At 38.3% G+C, this 21,658-nt stretch overlaps 1 pseudogene; it reads left to right on the top strand.

The window, feature by feature from the left end:
• Positions 1–4,426: 4,426 nt before the first annotated feature.
• LOC138390331 (heterogeneous nuclear ribonucleoprotein A1 pseudogene) lies at positions 4,427–5,594 on the top strand (annotated as a pseudogene).
• The last annotated feature ends 16,064 nt before the right edge of the window (positions 5,595–21,658 follow it).

The following is a 21,658-nucleotide window of genomic DNA, read 5'->3' as shown; positions in this document are numbered from 1 at the left end:
GACTTTTTACCTTGGCCAAGCTCCAGGTTTGTCAACTATTAATAACAGGGTGAATGATTCATGTAGTTCTTAAACCCAAATTGATTTTTACAGCAAACCCTTCTCCATCCAGGAAATAAAGTCAAGCACCTGTAGTGAAAGACATCTGTGGTAAGATCTTCTCCTGCCACTGCCACTCCGTAAACAGGAAAGAAGGGAGAGGAGACGGTGTATTTTATCTTTCTCCTTTAATATGTTAGCTTCATTCAAGGGACATTGAAGTCCCCTGAATAATAAAATACTAATAGCAGAATATCTTTCAGGTATGGACCAATTACAAAAAAACAAGAAAAAGATTGTGCTATCATTTTATTCATTGTAATAAATTATATACAAAAAAAAGCAATGTTTAAGTTTCTCTGGCCAGTGGTATCAAAATTTAAAAGCATTGATGGGAGTAGGCTCAGAATTGTTGCACAACATCTGTCTCCCTGGGAGATAGCAAAGCATGAGGAAGCCAAGTCAAACTTTTAAGTGTCCCAACCCAATGCCATTTTTTATTGTTATGTTTGCTTTCTTATCTTTTCACAAGATTAGAACAACCTGCGGTTTACTCTTTGGATAGTGTTAATGATTTACTTTTCTTTTAGTACAAAAGGAACAGTTATTCTTCTATTTCTACAAAAAAAATATCAAAGTCTAGACTACTGTAGAAAATGTTCCACTGAGGTGAGACCAAAAGGGATTTCTGTAGAGAAAAATTTGGGTATCTCTTTGGTAATCACAAAATTAGAGAGGAATTTTTTCTTAACTTGGCTACTTCCTTTTTGTTCTCTTTATCCTTCAGTTTTCCTTAATGCATCTTATAGGGCTCAAACCTCAAAAGGATATTTTATTTGGTCTAGAACACCCCAAAATAACTCTAGTAATTACTATAGTTACTTAGTCAAGTGTACATATTAATAATTAATAATAAATTAATCTTTTACAAGGGATATTTTATCAACATAAAATTATTTCTCACCACTAAAAGTTTTCTGTCCTATGTTGTTCTACAGGAGGGAGAGAAAGTGTATTGTCCATAGCAATAAGCAGTTGGATTCATTTTTTGCTGTTCAAATAATTTGAGGAAATTGATCTGAGAGACCAAAATAGATGTCCCTTTATCAACTAAGAGGGACCCTAGGGTTAAGAAAACAAAATTACCTATCAGTCGAGGGTTCAGGGCTCACTTGACATGGCAAATTTCTAAATTCCTATAGCTAAACTCACAATAGGAACTATCAACTTTTACTGATCAGAGCACCAGCCTTTCAAAAATTCTTTTCTGATAAACAAAGAATGAGCTTAAGCCAGTTTCAGCCTGCTTAGACAGGCTGTACACAAACTGTCCTTGTGTCCTGTAGTTTGCCTTTTGACATAGAAGGCCAATATATACCTTATTTTAATGCTAAAACCCGGCCCCAAAGTGAACATGGGATGTATGTTACAGATATGTTTACCCATTGTGCATGTACTCAGCTCCCCCATAAATATTCATAGCTTTCCCCCCGAACCTGCTGAATATGTATGATACCAGTCCTATGAGGCATAAAACCCAGCCTGTCCTTTCCCTCTTCAAAGAGAGGAGACCTTTGATCCACACTAGATGCTATCTCTTTCTAGTTTGCAAACTGATAATGCCAATAAAGCTCTCCTTTCTACTATTTAGCCATCCTGGTGGTCTTTTTGGACAACAGGTATAACTTTCCAATGTCCTTTATTGCAATTGCTAGGAACATACTTGTGCCCCCCGCTTCCATTGTCCTATTATGTCCCTCCAACTAGTTATATTATATCCCTCATGTGGTCCTGTGCCTTTCTTATCAGATTGCATTCCATTCTTAATATTGTTACTCTTGTGTATAACTCTACTGTTCTTGATTAACTTGTTTGGGGTAAAGTGCTTCCCTATATAAGAAGTTCCAAGTTAGGTGAGTTTATGAGGTTTTCTGCATAAATATATCTAGACACATATTTAGTTTGTAACCACAATATCACCAAGGGAAAATTATTTTTTTATTTCATAATATTACAGGGGTATAAATGTTTAGGTTACATATATTTCCTTTGCCCCACCCAAGTCAGAACTACAAGCGTGCCCATCTCTCAGACAGTGTGCACCACACTCATTAGGTGTATATCATGGTACTCCATGGTATACATATACCACATTTTATTAATCCACTCATGGATCGACGGGCACTTGGGTTGTTACCACATCTTTGCAATTGTGAATTGTGCTGCTATAAACATTCTAGTGCAGATGTCTTTTTTATAGAATAGACTTTTTTTTCCTTTGGGTAGATGCCCAGTAGTGAGATTGTTGGATCAAATGGTAGTTCTACTTTTAGTTCTTTGACGTATCTCCATATTATTTTCCATGGAGATTGTACTAGTTTGCAGTCCCACCAACAGGATATGAGGATTTCTATCTCCATGCATCCACACCAACATTTGTTGTTTTGGAACTTTTTGAAAAAAGCCATTCTCACTGGAATCAGGTGATATCTCACTGAGGTTTTGATTTGCATTTTCCTGACAATTAGAGATGTTAAGCATTTTTTCATGTTTGTTGGCCATTAGTCACCAGTGAAAAATGAATTTGGGTTCTTCCAAGTGGTGGAGTGAGGGGAGGAGGGACAGTATCAACTATATTCAGGAAAGTGAAAACTGCATTTGCTTCACTTACTTAGGAAGATAATAGACTTTTTTCATTCCATCACAAATGAGGCCTGAGAAAGTGGAAGTGCATTTTGACTATTGCAGATTTTAAAATCAATTCTCTGAGTCTCTATTAACATAAATTGATATTTAGAAGGACTTCGGTTTTCTTTAGAGGGTGCTTAGGAAAACTGGTGGCTGTGGTGGAGCCTGTGTAAAAGAAAAGATAGTGCCATGAAAAATGTATCTTCAAATAATGTTAAGTAAAAAAAATGTAGTATATGTATACCATGGAGTTGTAATCAGCCACAAAAGCAATGGTGATCACACCTCTTGTATTACCCTGGATACAGATGGAGCCCATTCTACTAAGTGAAGTATCACAAGGATGGAAAAACAAGCACCACATTTACTCACCATCAAATTGGTATTAACTGATCAACACTTATGTGCACATACAATAGTAACATTCATTGGATATCGGGCAAGTAATATGCTGAAATAAAAAAATAATTAATTAATTAATTAAGAAAAGAAAAGAATAGGAAAGAACAAAGACAAAAAAAGGAAAAAATCTGGACATAAAGCTTAAATCATATGGTTTTATCTCAGTTTTACAAAACAAGAAAAGATGCCCAAATATTGCAAATTTCTCAGTTGCACCAGCACAGTTATTCAAATACATGATGTTTAGTATACCCATATGTATGTTTAACTTTTACTTTAGTTCCATTCTACACCAGGTGTTAGAGGCAGCATTTCAATAATTTTGGGAATTTCTCCTGCTTCCCACAAAGTCAGAGATAAACTTTCATGGTAGGAGTTTGTAGGAAAGAAGTAGCTATAGTCAATTAAATTTATACTTACCATTTAGAATGCTTTAGTCTTTCTGTAGAGCCCAGTACATAAACATTTCCTGTGTGTTTTAGAGGAAATTAAAGATTTAAGTGTTGCTTTCATAATTCTCTAAATATCAGAAGAAGGTTTGCATTTAAGCTTGTTAAATGTGTTGGTCAATTTTTCTCAATATTTTCTGATATTTTTCTTTGTTCAGTCAGTGATATATGCTAAAATTTTGAACTATAAGCATGATTATGTCAAATTTTCCATTCATTTGTCATAATTTCTATTGAAAGTACTGGAGATATATACATATATATGTACACATATTCTATACATGTAAATAAGTATATTATATATTATTTTTATATTATATATACATTTAAAGAGAGTGGAAGAGAGACATATACCACATAATAAAATATGTATTACTATTAGGGAATATATAATTAGAACTGATTGTGTATTCCTGGGACTTAAACTTTGTATTATTGCATAGTGAACCTCCAACTTTGATAATATTCATTGTCTTATGATCTATTTAGAGCTACAGTAATTGAAATAAAATGCTTTGTTTAAATATGTTAAAATGTTTTGTTACTGTTTCTGTAACAAATTTTTCCAACAATCTTTTTCAACATTCAAATGACCTTTTGTCAACATCATATATATAAGTGTGTTTAAAAAAAAAAAAAACTTTGTCTCTTAACAGATTTAGGTCTTTTTGGATATTCTGTTGAAGTATTTTGATTAGTTTCTAATGAAGTTTTTTGACTAGTTTCTACTATATTATATACTTAACTTTAATTTGGAACATTAATTCTGTGCTTTTTTATTCTCCTTCTTTGTCAATATTTTTAATATATCTAACGAGATACATTCCTCAGCTTACTCCTTTCTGCCCATGGACACTGCAGAGGAAGCATCGATGAAGTCTCCCTTCCCACTGCCATCATGTCTAAGTCAGTCTCCTAAGGTGCCCGAGCAGCTACAGGCCCTACCCATTCATTCGAGGATTGAGCTTTGAAACGATCGAGGAGAGTCTGAGGAGCCATTGTGAGCAATGGGGATGGCTCACAGTCTGTGGGGTAATGAGAGATCCAAACACCAGGCACTCCAGGGGCTTTGGGTTTGTCACATGTGCCACTGTGGAGGAGGTGGACACAGCTATGAATGCACCGCCACACAAGGTGGATGGATGGAAGAGTTGTGGAACCAAAGAGAGCTGTCTCCAGAGAAGGCTCTCAAAGACTAGGTGCCCACTTAACTGTAAAAAAGATCTTTGTTGGTGGCATTAAAGAAGATACTGAAGAACAGCACCTAAGAAATGAACAGTATGGGGAAATTGAAGTGACTGCAGTCATGACTGACAGAGGCAGTGGCAAGAAGAGGGGCTTTGCTTTTGTAACCTTTGATGACCATGATTCTGTGGATATGATTGTCATTCAGAAATACCATACTGTGAATGGCCACAACTATGAAGTAAGGAAAGCCCCATCGAAGCAAGAGATGGCTAGTGCTTCATCCAGTCAAAGAGGTCAAAGTGGTTCTGGAAACTTTGGTGGTGGCATGGAGGTGGTTTTGGTGGGAATTACAACTTTGGTGATGGAGGAAACTTCAGTGGTTGAGGTGGCTTTGGTGGCAGCCATGGTGGTGGTGGATATGGTGGCAGTGGGGATGGGTACAATGGATTTGGTAATGATGGTGGTTATGGAGGAGGCGGCCCTGGTTACTCTGGAGGAATCAGAGGCTATGGAAGTGGTGGACAGGGTTATGGAAACCAGGGCAGTGGCTATGGCAGGAGTGGCAGCTATGACAGCTATAACAATGGAGGAGGCGGAGGCGGCTTTGGCAGTGGTACTGGAAGCAATTTTGGAGGTGGTGGAAGCTATGATGATTTTGGCAATTACAACAATCAGTCTTCAAATTTTGGACCCATGAAAGGAGGAACTTTTGGAGGCAGAAGCTATGGCCCCTATGGTGGTGGCCAATACTTTGCCAAGCCATGAAACCAAGCTGACTATAGTGGTTTCAGTAGCAGCAGTAGCTCTGGCAGTGGCAGAAGGTTTTAATTACTCCCAGGAAACAAAGCTTAGCAGGGAGAGGAGAGCCAGAGAAGTGACAGGGAAACTACAGGTTACAACAGATTTGTGAACTTAGCAAGCACAGTGGTGGCAGGGGCTAGCTGCTACAAAGAAGACATGCTTTAGACAATACTCATGCATATGGGCAAAAAACTCAAGGACTGTATTTGTGACTAATTGTATAACAGGTTATTTTAGTTTCTTTTCTGTGGAAAGTGTAAAGCATTCCAACAAAGGGTTTTAATGTAGGTTTTTTTTTTTTTTTGCACCCATGCTGTTGATTGCTAAATGTGGTAGTCTGATGACGCTGAATAAATGTGTCTTTAAAAAAAAAAAAATGTTCTATGTAAAGTTAGTCTACTCTGAAGCCATTTTGGTAAACTTCCCCAAAAGTGTGAAGATAGAATTCCTTCAAGGTGTTGCCAGGTTGTATTTGAAATTCATTTACAACTTGCTTAGGTGGAGAAGCCATTGTCTTCAGAAACCTTGGTGTAGTTGAACAGACGGTTACTGTTGTGACCTGAAGTTCACCATAAAAAAGGGGTCAAACAAGGAAAATCATGGAATTATTAGTTATAAAGATGATTGTTAGCATATCCTATGCAATATATCTAAATTGAATAATGGTACCAGATAAAATTATAAATGGGAATGAAGCTTGTGTATCAACCATTATCATGTGTAATCGATAAATGATTTAATTCTCTTGAAAAAATATATCTATCTTCTCCTTAAGGACAAGTAACTTAGTAAACACATATTCTCTTTTCTTACTGCATTCACCCAAATATGTTACTCTACTTCCTCTTTATTTTTCTTTAGTGAAGGGCTCTGCTTATTTTTCAGACATAGAAAGATCTAATCAATTTAGTTGTTCTCTCGTACTTATTATTTATTCTGCAGGATTTCTTGGCTTTATTTGTTTATTTTCTTATTGAATACTATTTCCAGAAGAGTGCTTTATGGGTGTGGTTGTTTTTCAGATCGTTTTATGTGAATTGTGTTGGTCAATATAGAATTGTTTTTAAGCCTCCACATGCGAATGTCATTTTGGCTAGATATAAAATTCTAGCTTCAAAATGATTCTTCCTTCAAGATACATAGGTAACCTTTCTGAAACCCTGGGGTCACATCTGGTTGGCAGTTCAGAATTTGGGTTACTTTGAAAAGGTTATTTAATGCATGCACTCTATATGTGGTGCTACACAGATGGCACAGTAGGGTCTAGGTAAGAACTCTGAAATCAAATGTACTGATACCTCTGCAGCAAAACATAACATGCACACTAAAGCAGGACTTTAAAAGGATTATCCATAGATTCCATTCTCCTCAGTTCAGTTTTTATTTTGCTATTAGTTTTTCTAAAGCAAATTCACACACACACACACACACACACACGCACATGTGTACTAAAACTTTCAGGTTTCAAAAGCGCAGGTACGGATTTAGCAAAAGTGCTATTTAAAACTACTCCATTGTCCTTTTATGTGAAGTTTTGCTATTGAGAATCTCATTCTTCAGACTTTATATCCCCGGAAGCTTTCAGATTTTCTGCTTTGGTTTTGAGATTCTTCAGTTTTTCTACATTGTGTCTTGGTGTGGGTTTTTCTTCTGCTCTCCTGTTTGGCACTTTATAGGCCTACTCAATCTAAGCACTTTTATTTTATCTTAATTCCAAGAAGTTTATCTCATTATATCTTCCAATAATCTCTCATTCTCATTTTAGATTGTCTCCATTTGCAACATGTAATATATGGACATTGATACTTTAACCTGGACTCCATCATCTTGTACATCTTTTTATTTTATTTTATATTTTCTAACTCTTAATACCACCCTGTCTCCTTGTGGGAGAGTTTTTAATCTAATCTTACAAAGTACTAATTTATTTTCTTGTTAAATACATTGTACTCATTACCCAAAATATTGTGTTCCAGGACCAGGTCTTCAGAACTCCAAAGTCTAAACTCTTAACCCTCATATTCTGCTTCCTAAATTAGTATGTTGAGAGAAGATATTGAGAGAGAGGGATGCCATATTAATAAAAGTGTCGTTTTTCACAAATAATGATTCTCATATAATCTATTATATTAAGGGTTCAGGACACTACACAGTCAGCCTCTATATCTGTGGGTTCCACATCCATGGGTTAAACCAACTGCAGTTTGAAAATACTCAGAATAGGGGGGTCCTGTGATGGAGGAGTGGAGGTGACCTCCTGGATTCGTGCTCCTGGAGAGGAAGGCATGGATCTCGGCCTGCCACAATGCTAGAAGTTTGCTTCCCCACAAGAACAGTGGTGTGAATCAATGGAGAATCAACGTGGGACACAGAAAGCAAGAAAAGACTGAGGTGAACAGGAAATAGGATCGTGAAATTCTGGAGAGTGCGGCACGGACAATAGACAGCGCAGTGTGGGACAGCTGCACCCGCCTCACGATCAAGTGGGGCGGGTTCAGCCTCACAGGAAAGTGGCTTGTTCTCCCCACTGACCTCCACATCCACTTAATTAGAGACCTGCCTGAAGTTGGTGCAGAATCACCGCGGGAGACGTGGGGCTCTGTGGACAGGAGACATCAATGGGAAACAGCTTAGACTCTAGGGGATTTCTGCCAAGACTGCGCTTAGCAGGGAAGGACGGAGCTGTGCTAAGGTGAAAAGCAGCAAAGGGTCGCCGAACCACAGATTTTTTTGTATTTTTTTCTTTTTTCTGCAGTCCCCTAGCCAGGGAGCCCCTGTGGGCCTCTATGCTCGCCAGGCCCCCAGCTCTGGTGCTTGCCAGACCCTGAACATTCACCCCTAGCGCCGGTGATCTGTGGGTGCGCAGTCGCCATCTTGGGGTCCACAGCCTAGCCACTGCAGAGCCACAGGGTGCCATGCGGCTCCCTGGGAGGCTCCCTCCCCTAGTCCGTGAACCCATGCCAAGAGCTCGGACTTTGCATAAACTGTGTGGACAGGAGACATCAAGGGGAAATAGTTTGGACTCTGGGGGATCTCTGCTGAGATGGCAATTGGTGGGAAGAGGCGGAGCTGCACTACTTCAAGGGTTAGCGCAGGGTCCCGGAATTACAGATCTTTTTTCATTCAGGGGCCCCCTGGCCGGGGAGCTACTGTGGGTTTCTGAGCTCGCCAGGCCCACGGCTCTGGTGCCTGCCAGACTCTGAACATTCACTCCCAACACCAGGGATCTGTGGGCACGCGGTCACCATCTTGGGATCCACAAGCTAGCAGCAGAAGAGCCATAAGGTGCCGGGCGGATCCTTGGGCTGCTCGCTCCCCTAGTCCATGAACCCATGCCAAGAGCTCAGGCTTTGCATGTACTCTGTGGACAGAAGACATCAACGGGATACAGCTTAGACTCTAGGGGATCTCCGTGAGAGGGCAATTAGTGGGGGGATGGGCAGAGCTGCGCTAAGGCAAAAAGCAGCAAGGGGTTGCTGAATTACAGAAATTTTTTTTTAAATTTCTTTTTAGTGGCCCTCTAGCTGGGGAGCTACTGTAGGCTTCTGAGCTCGCCAGGCCCCTGGCTCTGGTGACTGCCAGACCCTGAACATTCACCCCCAGTGCTGGCGACCTGCGGGCATGCAGTCGCCATCTTGGGGTCCACAGCCTAGCCGCTGCGGAGCCATAGGGTGCTGTGTGGCTCCCTGGGCGGCTCCCTCCCCTAGTCCGTGGACCCTCTATAGGAGCCCTGCCCTTGTGTGAACACTGAGTACTTCTCCAGATGCGAGAGTGTGGAGCCTGGTCCTTGGGGACGTTGGGCCAGGGCAGACTTTTGCCCGTGGGAGCTGCAGCAGGTGGGGCGCTAAGCGAGCGAGGGCACTGCCCACTCCCCATAGCCAGTGTCTTTCCTGTGGAAAGAGACAGAAACCACCCCTATAGAGGAAGAATCAAAGAAAAAAAAAACCCACAGAGACTTTCTGCCTGCAACTAGTGTGGATCCAGCCTGCTAACTGAAAGTCCACAACACAGTGACTTAACTCACCAAAATGGTCTTAGGTCATTCCAATCCTCTGGGGCTGGACCCACCAGAAGCAGCCCCCCAACTGAGGTAGAAAAAAACTCTAAACAATACACAACAGTCTCCCCCTCTTGACAAAGGAAGCAACATACCTAGATTGCTTCACAGCCTAAGAACAGAGTACAAAGTGTGCTGCTAACCAGACTAAAGCTGTAAGAAAAGATCTAGCGATAGATCCAGACTGGAAGGGCTCAGCGAAAAAACATGGGGAGCACAAAGAATCAAATGGAAATCTCACCCCCAAACAAAAATACCACCTCTCAACCAATTGACACAAACCAGATTCAAAATACAAACATGTTACAGGAAGACTTCCAACTATGGATTATAAACAAGCTGAATAATATACAAGAAAAAATGGATAACCAACACAAAGAAACCACACACACACAAAAAAAATACAGGATTTGGAAGAAAAATTCACTAAAGAAATTGAAATATTGAAGAAAAACCAAACTGAACTCCTAGAAATGAAGAATTTATTCAGAGAGCTACAAAACACAGTGGAAAGTCTCAAGAGCAAGGTAGATCAAACAGAGGAAAGAATCTCAGAGATTGAAGATAACTCTTTCCAACTAAGTAAGTCAGTCACAGAAATAGAACAAAGAAATAAGAGAAATGATTAGAGTCTACAAGAAATGTGGGATTATGTGAAGAAGTCTAACGTGAGAGTTATTGACATTCCTGAGGGTGAAGAAAATAATAAGCAAGGGTTGGATAAGCTATTTGAAGACATAATTGAGGAAAATTTTCCAGGCCTTGCTAAAACTCTACACATACAGATTCAAGAAGCTCAAAGGACCCCTGGGAGATTCATAGCAAATAGGAAAACACCACGCCACATAGTCATCAGGCTGACCAAAATATCCACTAAAGAGTCCCTTCTTTGAGCTGTAAGGAGAAAGAAATAAGTAACATACAAAGGAAAGCCCATTAGAATTACGCCATATTTCTCAACTGAAACCTTACAAGCAAGAAGAGGTTGGGGCCCCATTCTCACTCTTCTGAAAAAGAATAATGCCCAGCCTAGAATCTTGTAACCAGCTAAACTAAGTTTTCTATATGAAGGAGAAACTAAGACATTCTCAGATAAACAAGGACTGAGGGAATTCACCAAGACAAGACCAGCCCTCCAAGAAGTACTCAAAAGAGAGTTACACATGGATCAACACAAGAAAGACCCACGAATGTAAAACTACTCAAGATCTAAAGATAAAATCCCAGATACCACAATGGCTCAAGAGAGAAAACATAGCAATGTAGTTCTACCCAACAAGATGAACAGAAATCTGTCCCAATTATCAGTTCTCTCAATAAATGTGAATGGCTTAAATTCCCCACTCAAGAGATATAGACTGACCCAATGGATAAAAAAACACAAACCAAGTGTCTGCTGCCTTCAAGAAACTCACCTAACCTGCAAAGATGCATTTAGACTGAAAATAAAAGGATGGAAATTGATATTTCAAGCAAACAGTAGCCAAAAGAAAACTGGTGTGGCAATCTTCATTACCAATAACTTAGTTTTTAAACCAACAAAAGTAATAAAAGACAAAGATGGTTACTATACACCGGTGAAAGGCACAACTCAACAAGAAGACATAACTATACTTAATATATATGCAACCAACTTAGGTGCACCCAGATTCATAAAGCAAACCTTACTTGATCTGAACCAAATGATAGATAACAATACTGTAATAGCTGGAGACTTTAACATCCCACTGAAAGTACAGGACAGATCCTCCAAACAGAAAATAAACAAAGAAATAATGGACTTAAATAGAATGCTAGAACACATGGGCCTGACTGACATCTACAGGACAGTCTACCCAAAGTCCACAGAATATACATTCTTCTCATTAGCTCATGGGACATTTTCTAAGATTGACCATATCCTAGGTCATAAAACATGTCTTAAAAAATTTAAAAAAATAGAAATTATACCATGCATCTTCTCAGATCACAGCAGAATAAAAGTAATAATGAACCCTAACAGATATTCTCATTCCTACTCAAAGTCATGGAAGCTAAAAAACTTTCTCCTGAACAATTATTCTATAAAGGAAGAAATCAAGATGGAAATCAAAAGATTCTTTGAACTAAACAACAAAGGAGACACAACTTATCAAAATCTATGGGACACAGCTAAAGCAGTCCTGAGAGGAAAATTCATATCCATAAATGCCTATATCAGAAAGACAGAAAACTTGCAAATAGACAACCTAATGAATAGACTCAAAGAGCTGGAGAAAGAAGAACACAATGACCCCAAACCCAGCAGAAGGAGAGAAATTACTAAGATCAAATCAGAATTAAATGAAAAGGACAAAAAAGAAACTATAAGGGAAATTAATAAAACAAAAAGTTGGTTCTTTGAAAAGATAAACAAAATAGACACACCTCTGGCTAGATTAACCAAGAGGACAAAAGAAAAATCTCTAATAACCCCCACTAGGAACATTAAAGGAGAAATCACAACCGATGCCACAGAGATACATGATATCATGTACAAATTCTACAAGAATCTTTTTGCACACAAACTGGAGAATGTGGAGGAAATCGACAAATTTTTAGAAACACATACCCTTCCCAGGCTTAACCAGGAAGAAATAAAGTACCTGAACAGACCAATATCAAGAAGTGAAATTGAAACAGCAATAGAAAACCTTCCCAAAAAGAAAAGCCCCGGTCCAGATGGGTTCACACCCGAATTTTACCATACATACAAAGAAGAACTGGTGCCCATCCTACATAAACTATTCCCCAATATTCAGAAGGATGGAATTCTCCCCAACATGTTCTACCAAGCCAATATAACATTGATACCAAAACCAGGAAAGGACGCAACAAAAATAGAGAACTACAGACCAATTTCTCTCATGAATATAGATGCAAAAATTCTCAATAGAATACTAGCAAATCAAATCCAAGTGCTTATCAAAAAATTATTCCACCACGACCAAGTGGGCTTCATCCCAGAGATGCAGGGGTGGTTCAACATACATAAATCTATAAATGTAATTTACCACATAAATAGAAGCAAAAACAAAAACCATATGATCCTCTCAATAGATGCAGAAAAAGCATTTGACAAAATTCAACACCCTTTTATGATAAGAACGCTTAACAAAATAGGCATAGATGGAACCTACCTAAAAATGATACAAGCCATATATGACAAACCCACAGCCAACATCATTCTGAATGGGGAAAAACTGAAAGCATTCCCACTTCGAACTGGAACCAGACAGGGCTGCCCACTGTCCCCATTGCTTTTCAACATAGTATTGGAAGTCCTTTGAGAGCTATCAGGCAAGAGAGCAGAATCAAGGGAATCCAAATAGGGAAAGAAGAGATCAAACTCTCACTTTTTGCTGATGATATGATGTTATATCTGGAAAACCCCCAGGATTCAACCATGAGACTCCTGGAATTGATTAACGAATACAGCAAAGACTCAGGTTGCAAAATCAATACACACAAATCAGAGGCATTTATATATGCCAATAACAGTCAATCAGAAAACCAAATTAAAGACTCAATATCCTTCAAAATAGCAACAAAGAAAATAAAATATCTAGGAATATACCTAAGGAGGTAAAGGACCTCTATAAGGAAAACTATGAAACACTGAGAAAAGAAATAGCAGAACTTGCAAATAGGTGGAAAACTATACCATGCTCGTGGATCGGAAGAATCAACATTGTTAAAATGTCTGTACTACCCAAAGTGATTTACAGATTCAATGCAATCCCTATTAAACTACCAACATCATTCTTCACAGATGTAGAGAAAATAATTATACACTTTGTATGGAATCAGAGAAGACCCCGTATAGCAAAAGCAATTTTAAGCAATAAAAACAAAATGGGAGGTATTAATTTGCCAGACTTCAAACTATACTACAAGGCTGTGGTTCTTAAAACAGCCTGGTACTGGCACAAGTGCAGGGACACAGACCAGTGGAACACAACAGAAAATCCAAATATAAAACCATCCTTATATAGACACCTAATTTTTGACAAAGCAGGCAAGAACATACTCTGGGGACAAGAATCCCTATTCACTAAATGGTGCTGGGAGAATTGGTTAGCCACATGTAGAAGACTGAAACAGGACCAACAGCTTTCACCTCTCACAAAAATCAAATCACAGTGGATAACAGACTTAAACCTTAGGTGTGAAACAATTAGAATTCTAGAAGAAAATGTAGGACTCTTACAGACATTGGCCTAGGCAAAGAATTTATGAAGAAGACCCCTAAGGCAATCACAGCAACAACAAAAATAAATGAATGGGACGTGATTAAATTAAAAAGTTTCTGCACAGCCAAAGAAACAGTCACGAGAATAAACAGACCACCTACAGAATGGGAAAAAATTTTTGCATAGTACACATCAGATAAAGGACTGATAATAAGAATCTATTTAGAACTCAGGAAAATCAGCAAGAAAAAAATCAAACAACCCTATCAAAAAGTGGGCAAATGACATGAATAGAAATTTCTCAACAGAAGATATAAGAATGGCTAACAAACATATGAAAAAATGCTCAACATCCCTAATCATTAGGGAAATGCAAATCAAAACCACAATGAGATATCACTTAACTCCAGTGAGAATGGCCTTTATCAAAAAGTCCTAAAACAACACATGTTGGCGTGGATATGGAGAGACAGGAACACTCATACACTGCTGGTGGGACTGCAAACTAGTGCAACACCTGTGGAAAGCATTATGGAGATATCTTAAACAGATTCAAGTAGACCTACCATTTGATCCAGCAATCCCATTATTGGGCATATACCCAAAGGAAAAAAAGTCATTCTATAACAAAGACACATGTACCCGAATGTTTATAGCAGCACAATTCACAATTGCAAAGATGTGGAAACAACCCAAATGCCCATCAATACATGAATGGATTAGTAGACTGTGGTATATGTATACCATGGAATATTACTCAGCTATAAGAAATAACAGAGATACGACATCTCTATGGTTCTCCTGGAGAGAGTTGGAGCCTATTCTATTAAGTGAAGTATCCCAAGAATGGAAAAACAAGCATCACATGTACTCACCAGAAAATTGGTTTCCCTGATCATCACCTAAATTCTCATCTGGGAACGATACCAATCGGATATCAGGCTGAGGTGGGGGGTGGGGGGAGGGGATGGGTGTATGCCTACATGATGAGTGCATTGTGCACCATTTGGGGAATGGTCAGGCTTGAAGGTGCTGACTCGGGGGGGGGGGTGCGAGGAGGGGATGGGTATATACCTACATGATGAGTGCAATGTGCACTGTCTGGGGAACAGACACGCCTAGAGCTTTGACTTGGGGGGATAGGCGGTACATGGGCAACGTATGTAACCTGAAATTCTGTATCCCCCATAATAAGATGAAATAAAAAAAAAAGTTTCTCTTTGGCACACACTTCAATGTACAACATTTTCATATGGGCCTTTCACTCACATAGGCACATCTTGTTTCTTAATTGTCTGTATATGTGTGTAACACTGTGTGCCATATTTTTGTAGGCTCATCTACAACTTGAGAGATGGTGAATGAATATAAGACAATTGTTCTGCTGAAAGGATTAGAAGCTGTCAATGATTGTAATTTTTGAATAATTATGTCCTTACTGGCCTACAGTTCAAAACTGACTGGAAAAATACAAGATAAATATGATACAATTAAGATTTGTGACATGATGAAAGACAAAAGGCCCAACCTCAAAATATCATCAGCATACAAATTTGAGGATTATGTTTCCAATATAGGGACTTTGGGGGACACATTCAAACCCAGCACACACATAATCAAGTTTACAAAAACTGACTTTTCCCAATGCTAAGGCAGTCACCTCTCACCACTTGGGTAATTAGAGGAAAGATACACATAACTTTCTCTTCTCCATTTTTTTAAATGAAACCACCTATGCCTATGTTACAACTAGCCAAGGTTAGCAGCCCTCCCTTTGGTTTCCAAGAAAAATGTTAATTAGCTAGATTCAATCATTCCACAATGAATATAGACTTCAAAACATAATGTTGTACATAACAAATACATACAATTTTATCCATAATTTAAAAATAATACTAACAATCAAATACCTAGATTGAGAATTCACTACATTTTAATTTTTTGCTTCCACCAGGACACTTGATGATGTTGACATTATTTCTGAGGACATAAAGTTTTTTGTCTTGTGTTGATCCGGGTGGGGAAGAGAGAGATGTACCGTCCATAAGGGTACAGGTGTATACGCAGTGAGTTCACTGTCTACTGCTCTCATTTCTTTAACACCTCTTCCCTTTGCTCAGTAATCTCTTCCAGCACACCATACTCCTTTCTTCCTCATAATTTTGACATACTATGTTTCCTTTATCTGAAAAACTCTTACCTGACCAAACCTATCAAGCCTCTGGATCCAATACTGATATCATGACCTCAGGGAATCTTCACATAGACACCACTTACCCAGGCAAAATTTTCATGGAGCTCTTTTTGGTAGAAATTTCTTTCTTTCATTTCTTTCTTTCTTTGTTTATTTTTCCAGCAACTTAGGGCAAGTTTAGTTAATCAATGTTTATCTTCCCCATCTTCTTCTGAGTTCCAAGATTAGGCCTACTTTGTCAGTCTTTGAACCAGTGTATTCCAGAGTCTAGTTCAGTGTCTGCCTCATAGGAAGCTCCCAGTGTATACATCTACTCAATGAAAACTGAGCCCTAAGATATGAATCAGCACAGCTAAGGACAGGAAAAATAAGGATCATCAGTCAAGGAGGTGACACCTGTTTTGTGGCCAGCCTTCGCTGTATGCCTGCATCAGGTGCAGTGTAATAACTAATTGAGTTAACTGAACTGCTACAGAATTTTTTAAAATAATTTTGCAACTTCTTTTTTATAAGGAACTTTTGTGCTACTACATGGCAGAACTTTCAACACACCTAATAAATGCACTTAATGAGTATGAGCATGTGTTTGAGTGGACAAGAAAGTAAAACCATCAGTGCTGTATTGGGTATTGTTTCCTCCCCCAGACTGGACGGGGGAAATTTCTGAACTTCTAAATAGAGTATTATGTCTCCATTTACAGAGCTAAACATGTATTAAAGATTGTGCTGCCTTTGTTGTATAGATTTGAGGGAGGGGGGCCCACAGCAAAGGCAGAGAAGGGAGAGGAGTGGAGCTTCTGAAACAAGAAGCCCGGAGGGTCTGTGTATGGCTGCCCAGCTGTGGGAGTGGAGGTGAAGTGCTGGAGGCACCTTTAACAGGCCCAGAAAGTCTGGACTTTTGACCCTTGCCCCTGTTTCACAAGTGTTTAAAAGCTGTTTTCGCTTTTGGTTTTTTCCTAAATAATCATTACATGGTAGGTAGTTAACTGATTAGCATGAACTGGAGAAAGGACTGTCCTGTGTAGGGCTGAACTGGTCACCTTGCTAAGAAGTCAAATCAAATGAAGTCTAACCGCCCACAGGTGATCACTGTGTATAGCACCCCAGGCCAGAGCACCCCAGGACCTGATGGTTTGTGGATGAGCCTTACCCATGCCTTCAGCACTTTTTCTTATAGATTAAATAATCTCCCCTTCATTTAAAGTGCTCTGATGCAATTCAAGGAGACCAGGATGTTATAGAGAAAGGATATTAAATACAAGCCACCCTGATCTCTGAGTTTCTGTCAGCATGTTCCCTGCGAGAGCCCTGACAGTGAAAAATGCTGCCATGGTATAAACGACACTCTCCAGAGCACTGCAAGCCTAAAGCTACTGCCAACAGGGCATTATGAAGGGTTCACCACACAAGTTCAGCAGGAAGTTTGTGAATCCAAACAATGCCACAGCCACAGCAGGAAGTCTGTGAATCCAAACAATGCCCTTGTGCTAATATGGTAAGTGGAGAATTTCATTAAGAGTTAATGGAGGATGTGACAGTCATATAAGCTTAAAAGGACATAATGCTTTTCTAAATAATAAAATATTTATAGAAATTAGTAAGGCAGGAAGTAATTTTGCTTACCAGTGAACAGCATGGGCTATGGAATAAGATAGAACTGGTTTGAGTCTGGCTCCAACACCCACTAGTCAGATAATACTGGGAAAATAGCTTAAATGGTTGCTATACGCTGGATTGTGTTGCCCAAATTCATATGATGAGCCCTAACCCCCAATGCAATGGTATTTGGAAATAGGGCCTTCAGAATGTGATTAGGTTAAGAGGTCAGAGTCCTCATCATGGGATTAGTTAGTGCCTTTATAAGAAGAGGCATCAGAGAGCCCTCTCTTTCCCTCTTTCTGTCCTCTCTGTCCACTAGGTGAGGGCCCAGCAAGAATATGGCTGTCTGCAAACCAGAAAGAGGGCCCATATGAGAAACTAAATTGGCCAGCACCTTGACCTTGGGCCCCCCAGCATCCAAAACCAGGAGACATGCCTGTTATTTAAGCCCCCCAACCTATATGTGTTATAGTAGACCAAACTAAGATAATAGTCTTCTTTAAAAAGAGGAAACTTTTCCTCATAGGGTTGATTTGAAAATCAAGGGACATAATGCATATACATTACTTATCACAGTCCCAGTGCATCATGAGAAATCAATATGCAGTAGGTACCATTATTCTTACTAAGGTAAAGACGTTAAAAATGCTGATCGAAGAAATGTTACCAACAAATAATAGGGAGAAATGACATAAATAATAATGCAACAACTGAAACTCTGGTTTGTGTAGAAAGGTATAGAAAAGGAAAAACGAGGCCAGAAAGGTAAAAACAGTAAGCTGCCTTTTGTCATAAAAAGAAATGGAAGCTTCTTTGTATTAATAAAAAATAAGTACATAATTGAAAGATTTTATGCAAAGGAATGCCTGACCACTCTAACATTTTAGCAAATACACACACACATATATACACATACATATATATGTATACACACAGATATAGCAAATATATATATATGAATATTATATATATACACACACATATGTATGTTCTGGCAATTATCCTGAGAAATGGATAAGAGACACAGGAGGCAGGCGGATGAATTGAAAGCAGAGGTGTGCTGGAGCCCACTCATTCCCCAGCTAGAAATTAGAAAGAACTGATTGTTAAATATTCAGTAATTTTTCTAGCTGGTTGTTTAACATTTGACATAAAATCAACAGAAGTAGTGATATTTACACTATTGCAACTGGCAAACACTACAAATCAGGGCTCTTCCATGGTTATTGATATAGTTTAAATTAATATCTACCATTTTTGTAACTGTATTCTATTTGTTGCATTTGTTCTTTGTTTCTTTGTCCCCTCTTTTTCTGCCTTTTATAGTTTTAACTGACGATTTTATGATTTCTTTTTATTTCTTCTCTTAGCATATGAACAATACTTCTTATTAAATGTTTTAGTAGTTGCCTGAATGTTTCCAAAATATATGTTAAGTTATCTAAATCTACCTTCAAATAAGACCGTATTGCTTCACATATAATACAGGTACCTTCTAACTGATAATTCCCAATTCTTTCGTCTCTTTCCGTATGACATTTGTATCACTCATATCATTTATCTATATGCTTTAATTATTGAATACATTGTTCCTATTATTACTTTAATGAAATAGTTATCTTTTAAATCAATTAATAATATGAAAAATTTTTGAAATTTATCTTATCTTCATATATGCCTTCTCTGATGCTCTTCTTTTCTCCATGTAGATGTAAATTTCTAACCTACATCATTTTTCTTTTCCCCAAAGATTTAACGTGTCTTGCGGGGCTTGCCTCCTGACAACAAATTCACAGTTTTTGCGTGTCTGAAACATCTTTATTTCTCCTTAACTTTTCAGTGGTAATTCTTCTAGCTACAGAATTCTAGGTTGGTATATCTTTTTTTTCAATCTTTTAAATATTTCACCCCACCCTCTTTCATCTTCTTCCTGCTTGGAATGCTTCCAACAGGAAGTCCACAGTAATTCTTGAAATCATTTTTGTATAATAAAGTGTTTTCCTTTTCTCTGACTTCTAACACGATTTCCCTCTTCTTTAACTGCACTTTGAATATAATATGCTCAGATATGATCCTTTTATATTTATCTTCCTTGATGTTATCTGAGCTTCCTGCACCTGATGATTTCAGTCTCTGATTAATTTTTAAAAATATTTGGTCTACTAAAAAAAATTTAGTCTACAAAAAATATTTTTTATTCTACCAAGACTAATCAAGAAAAACAAGAAAAAAATAATATAAGTGAGCAATACCAGGAATGTAAAAAAATGACACTACAGATAATACATATATTAAAAGGATAATAAAAGAATATTGTGAACAATGTTATGCCAGGAAATTCAGTTACTTAGACATAATGGATGAAATTCTTGTAACGCACAACTTACCAAAACTGTCTCATAAAAAAATAAAACATCTGAATATGCCTGTATCTATTAAAGAAAATGAATTCATAACCAAAAATCATTCCATAATGAAAGCTTTGGGAATAAACACTTGATGAATTCTATCAAATATCTGAAGAGAAGATATTAACAATCCTAAGCATACTCTTTTAGAGATGCAGGTTTACTGTCATGCAAAAATTAAATAAAGATATTACACAAAAAGGAAAAAAGGACAATTGCCTCACAAAAATAAATGTGAAAACATTTTTTAAATATTTTAAAAATAAACATCAATATGTAAATAAATGTTAAAGCATCATGAAAAAGTATGTTTTATGTCAGGGATAATAAGATTGGTTTAACACTTAAAATGCAGTCACCCTTTCCTGTTTCTTGAGAAGGAAACACCTATTTCCTGGTGCAAGTGGCTGATGACTCTATAAATGTGTAAATCAATTTTGCTAACTGAAGCTGCCATACTAATAGGCTGGTTTCCTTGTTAGCCTTAGGGATAATCAGTTGGTAAAGGACTTTAACACTCTCCATTTACATTTTCTTCTCAGAGACCACGAACCTTCCCAGAAGCCTTTATCCATGGGCCTACAGTGGACCTTAAAAGCTCTGACTGTGGTTTCTTGATGTGATTGCTCTTCTGCTCTTGCTTTTCTTTCTCCTCAGAATCTTTCTGCTGTCTGCTAGACTGATGGCTGGGTACTGGGTGACAAACGTTTTCTATGAAGAGCCATATAGTAAAATCTTCAGGCTCTGCAGCCAGATGAACTCTCCTGCAGCTTGTCAACTCCACAGATGCACCATGGAACAGATACTGAGAATGCATAAATGAGTAAATATAGCTGTGTTTCAATAAAACTTGATTTACAAAAGCAGATAGTGGGTTTGTTAGTATTGTCCCACAGACAGTAATTTGCCAATATCTTGTATAGGACATCACTATGGTGGGAAATTTTCCCAGAGACCTTGAATGACACTGGGAATTAGTACTTCAGATGTTAAAAAGTCACACAGGTTTACCCAGACATTTTTCCTCGTGTCAGATGTTCTTGTATGTTCTACTAGTGAGCTTTCTGTGTGATGGCACAAATGAATAATTGGCCACTGCCTCAGAGTCAGGAAAAATGCCCATTTTTTAGCATTTCTTTGCTCCATCTATTAAAATTTCATCTGGACAATATGGATTAGAGAGCATTTTTCTGAATTGTCTTTATTGGTGATAGCAATTTGTGTGTTGTATGCTGAAGTCCCAATTGAGGACGTTATCACACATTAAAGGATTACAAGTAAAGAGGCAGAAAAATGTCCTGAAACATGGTCATTCCTGCCATGTGTCCCTACCCTCTGACCTCTGGATTGGGTCCTCTCTAACATGCCTACCAAGTACCTTAAGACCAGCTCAAGACACTCTTATTAACAGCAACGTAAAGTCTATGAAAGGAAACTATGAATATCCAAAAATGCTTGTGGCCATCGCTCCACAGATCTTCCTTGCTTCTTCTTGACTTACCTCTGCTTTGGAAAAGGTATTCATAAGGTTTCACATGAAGACTTCAACTCTTCTGCCATGACCCCACTTTGGAATGAGACAATCAGCTTTATTCTGCTCATCTGTAGCCTCACATCATTTG

Source organism: Eulemur rufifrons, chromosome 8 (assembly GCF_041146395.1).
Source record: "Eulemur rufifrons isolate Redbay chromosome 8, OSU_ERuf_1, whole genome shotgun sequence".
Taxonomy (NCBI): Eukaryota; Metazoa; Chordata; class Mammalia; order Primates; family Lemuridae; genus Eulemur; species Eulemur rufifrons.
This window is presented reverse-complemented; position numbering and strand designations above follow the sequence as displayed.